Below are 5,000 nucleotides of genomic sequence, written 5' to 3'. Positions count from 1 at the left end.
GACGAGGACTATTAGTCGACGTCACAATGAACCGTCATGTGCGCCCCCGTAAGGGCGCAATGTGGCATTTGTATTTTATACAGCCGGCCCTCAGACAGGAGTGGTCCTGGATGTGTCTCCACGGACCGCAATGTGCGTTCGAAATGTCGATGTTCAAATGTGTCCTGCAGTTCACACTATGACGCGCAGTTAACTGCGTTCTTCATCGACCCGCGAGCCAAGTGATCCACCGTCCAGGGTAATAGTTTTTACACCACTACCGCATGGATAATATTGTGTGTGTTAAATGTTACAAGTTACAAATGTTACATATGTATGTACATACATATATTATGTTTGTGGTATAACGATACACGACACACGATACAAGCGCGCCTACCGCAACAATGACGCTCTCGCGTGTTCTCGTTATGTGCGTTCGATTGACGAGCGCTCTCGTCGAGGTATCAACTCGTGGTAGCGGATTTGTATACCAGTCTACGTTGAAGTTACGACGAGCGCGACGCGAGATACGTTCGTCGGGTGGCGGCGCGAGATGCGCCACCCACCGTCGAACAGAGTCTCTTTTTTGAGTTTTGGGTGTTTAGGATATATAAATATTATCATCACCATCATCGTCCATCATCGTTCATCGTGTGTGTTGTGTGTGCACAACGACAACAAAAACAGCGCGACGACAACAACGACAACACGTTAATGATCCTTCCGCAGGTTCCCCTACGGAAACCTTGTTACGACTTTTACTTCCTCTAAATGATCAAGTTTGGTCAACTTCCCAGCAACGCCGACGGCCGTGAAGCCACCGCGTGTCGGTCCGAAGACCTCACTAAATCATTCAATCGGTAGTAGCGACGGGCGGTGTGTACAAAGGGCAGGGACGTAATCAACGCGAGCTTATGACTCGCGCTTACTAGGAATTCCTCGTTTATGGGGGATAATTGCAAACCCCAATCCCCAGCACGAAGGAGTTTCAGCGGGTTGCCCGGGCCTCTAGGCCAGGGAGAACATGCTGATTCCTTCAGTGTAGCGCGCGTGCGGCCCAGGACATCTAAGGGCATCACAGACCTGTTATTGCTCAATCTCGTGCGGCTCGAAGCCGCCGGTCCCTCTAAGAAGAATTTTAATACGTCGCCAGTGAGTTGCGTGACGGAGCCACGCACACCTAAATGACGACGCCTATTTAGCAGGCTAGAGTCTCGTTCGTTACCGGAATTAACCAGACAAATCGCTCCACCAACTAAGAACGGCCATGCACCACCACCCACCGAATCAAGAAAGAGCTGTTAATCTGTCAATCCTTCCGGTGTCCGGGCCTGGTGAGATTTCCCGTGTTGAGTCAAATTAAGCCGCAGGCTCCACTCCTGGTGGTGCCCTTCCGTCAATTCCTTTAAGTTTCAGCTTTGCAACCATACTCCCCCCGGAGTCCAAAATCTTTGGTTTCCCGGAAGCTGCCCGCCGAGCCATTGTAGTAACGTCGGCGGATCGCTAGATGACATATTTACGGTTAGAACTAGGGCGGTATCTAATCGCCTTCGAACCTCTAACTTTCGTTCTTGATTGATGAAAACACCTTTGGCAAATGCTTTCGCTGATGTTCGTCTTGCGACGATCCAAGAATTTCACCTCTAACGTCGCAATACGAATGCCCCCAGTTATCCCTATTAATCATTACCTCGGAGTTCTGAAAACCAACAAAATAGAACCGAGATCATATTCTATTATTCCATGCACGAAATATTCAAGCAGCATTTTGAGCCCGCTTTGAGCACTCTAATTTGTTCAAAGTAAAATTGTCGGCCCACCTCGACACTCACCGAAGAGCACCGCGATAGGATTTTGATATTGAACCGGCGTATTACCGCCGGCTCACCGACGATATGCTCCGCAGACGTGTCAGTATCACCGCGGATGCGGTGCACCGACAGCGCGGCGCACAAATGCAACTACGAGCTTTTTAACCGCAACAATTTTAGTATACGCTATTGGAGCTGGAATTACCGCGGCTGCTGGCACCAGACTTGCCCTCCAATTGTTCCTCGTTAAAATATTTAAAGTGTACTCATTCCGATTACGAGGCCTCGTAAGAGTCCCGTATCGTTATTTTTCGTCACTACCTCCCCGTGCCGGGAGTGGGTAATTTGCGCGCCTGCTGCCTTCCTTGGATGTGGTAGCCGTTTCTCAGGCTCCCTCTCCGGAATCGAACCCTGATTCCCCGTTACCCGTGACAACCATGGTAGTCGCAGAAACTACCATCGAAAGTTGATAAGGCAGACATTTGAAAGATGCGTCGCCGGTACTGGACCATGCGATCGGCAAAAGTTATCCAGATTCATCAAAATTAACGACTTCAGACGCGGGGCCCTCCGTCGATTGGTTTTGATCTAATAAAAGCACTCATCCCATCACTGGTCAGAGTTCTGATTGCATGTATTAGCTCTAGAATTACCACAGTTATCCAAGTAACTGAGTAAGATCTAAGGAACCAAAACTGATATATTGAGCCATTCGCGGTATCGCCTTAATACGGCTTGCACTGAGACATGCATGGCTTAATCTTTGAGACAAGCATATAACTACTGGCAGGATCAACCAGGGAGCTATCGAATAGAACACGCGCTCGTAGCGCGCACTCCGTCGATCCCGCGCGTCGACGATCCTAGATCACGCCGACGCGTTACGGGCGAGCTCTGTAAAACGTACACACAACACGCACATGTAAATAAATATTTATATGTAGTGTTGTGCGCACATAGAGAGTTTGGGGTCGCCGACGGGCGAACGTTTGAAACGGTTGTATCTCAAACACGTCAAACGTCCGCTGCCCGCCTGCATTTTCAGGACACACTGACGTGGCCCCAATTGGGAACGTTCGTACCGAGACGCGTTCACATTTTATTTAAAAAAACGTTTAACACAATACGGATGTGAAACAATCACGATTCCGCCCGGTGTCTATAGAGTAATGCCTCGCTAGATAGAGGTGTAAGTATAAGCCATCAAAAACATTCTGTAAAAACCTCAAGTCTCGCCGTAAAAAGTTGTGAGATCTATATAATACCAAGTCGATTAATCTACTTAGTCTCTACTTAAAGGTCCTTCTGTCTTAAGTTATTACGTATGTTATTATCATGCCAATTTTTAAAAAAATACCTCTGAAACAAATAGACCGACCTGGCCATCGCATGATTTGATTATTAGTATGTATCACACTACACAGCACGACGAGAAGTTAATGCTCTTGAAATGTTAATGGCGAATTTGTGTTTTCTTGCGATGACCAAGTCGATCTATTTGTTTTAAAGGTATTTTTTTTAATTGGCATGATAATAACATACGTAATAACTTAAGACAGAAGGACCTTTAAGTAGAGACTAAGTAGATTAATCGACTTGGTATTATATAGATCTCACAACTTTTTACGGCGAGACTTGAGGTTTTTACAGAATGTTTTTGATGGCATCTCACTTCTTTTTGTAGAGCGAACATAAGTCCAATTTGTATGGAAAGACGTTTTTTTTTTCATAATTCAACATATTTTCCTATGGGAATGTTGTTCAGTTTCATGGGCTAAACACCCTTACCCACCCTATATCCCCTCCCGTTATGCCTCATATAGTAGGTACCTATTTACACCTATTTATTTTATTTTCTACAGAAATAATAATTTAATTCATTAACTGCAAATGTAACCTTGTAATCTTATACATTTATATGGGATTACAAAGTTATTGTTGCAGTTGGTGTATTTAGAAAACTGGACCGAAATTAGAAAATATTACATTTTTCCCATGATTAAGACACTAAACCCTATTTGTATTCTAAATTTTAAGCGTCTAAGTCTGCTAGAAGTACCTTAGACTTTTGATGATCGGTGAGTCAGTGAGTCAGTGAATCAGTGAGTGACAAAATTCAAAATTTTAACAAGTTGTCATTCTTAAACTACTGGTTCAAATTGACTGAAATTTTAAATATACCGTGTTTATACAATGACTAATTAGTTGCTGAAAATCCAGGCTTCTTGTTTTATCCACAACGAAATTATAGGGGTGTCAAAATAGCCCGAATTGCTTCGAGAAAAGGATGTTACGGTCGTGCCGCTTTTTTTTGCTCGACTTGCGGGGGCACTTCCGTGCCCCCAGATTTTTCTCGGGACCGCTTCGATTCTATACGGACTCGTGCATACACAACGGTCCGTCGGCCCACACAGTTAAAGAGATTCATCTATCTCTCTCGTTTTATCCGAGAGAATACGAGAGACGACGAACGACGACGACGACGACGACGACGATAGTCGAGTCGTCCTGTCTGTCTGTAACGACGCGACTTTATTACATATATACATAGGTAGCAAAGTCTAGCGTCGTCTCTTTCTCGTACTCTCTATTATCGAACAAACGAGAGTGATGATAAATATTTATGATAGAGCGGACAACGAATAAGAACGCGTTGTCGCCCTAGCCTGCACAGCGGCGGCGCACGAACGAACGAACGAACGAACGAACGAACGAACGAATGCACACTCACGGACGGTACACGAACGAGAGTCGAGAGAGTGTTTTCTTATAGCAAAGATTTTATTCGTCGCGTCGAAAACACTCCGCCGCGGTCAAGCACATACATCACTCTCTACTCGTGATAATCGTACAACTACTTCGTGTGTGCACATATGTTGCTGTGTAGAGTAGAAACACACATGACAACACTAGCACACAGTCCAATTCGTAGACGATTATAACACATAACACATATATATGCACACCGTTTTTTTTTGTTTTCTTTCGGGGTGCATATATATGTGTTTTTCGTGATGATGCGCGCCCGCCGCCCGTCAACAACACAGAGTCGAGTCGCCGAAGTGAGACAACAAACGACGGAGACTGACTCTATGTTGTGAAACAGCTCTATCTCGCGCTCGCACTCGCCGCCGATCGTCGTTTGTCGTGAAACAAATGACGATCGCACCGCTGTACACATATGTCAAATCGTAGAGTCTGTGTCGT

At 45.3% G+C, this 5,000-nt stretch overlaps 2 non-coding genes across 2 annotated transcripts; both read right to left on the bottom strand.

Annotated features, from left to right (window-relative positions):
* Nucleotides 1-84: 84 nt before the first annotated feature.
* On the bottom strand, nt 85-241 carry LOC142986936 (5.8S ribosomal RNA). The gene has a single exon (XR_012960462.1). It is a non-coding gene; the product is annotated as a 5.8S ribosomal RNA (ribosomal RNA).
* A 453-nt stretch (nt 242-694) lies between these two features.
* Nucleotides 695-2,596, bottom strand: LOC142986964 (small subunit ribosomal RNA). Its single transcript, XR_012960488.1, has one exon. It is a non-coding gene; the product is annotated as a small subunit ribosomal RNA (ribosomal RNA).
* Between the last annotated feature and the right edge of the window lie 2,404 nt (nt 2,597-5,000).

Source organism: Anticarsia gemmatalis, unplaced genomic scaffold (assembly GCF_050436995.1).
Source record: "Anticarsia gemmatalis isolate Benzon Research Colony breed Stoneville strain unplaced genomic scaffold, ilAntGemm2 primary ctg00000049.1, whole genome shotgun sequence".
In the NCBI taxonomy this organism is placed as follows: Eukaryota; Metazoa; Arthropoda; class Insecta; order Lepidoptera; family Erebidae; genus Anticarsia; species Anticarsia gemmatalis.
This window is presented reverse-complemented; position numbering and strand designations above follow the sequence as displayed.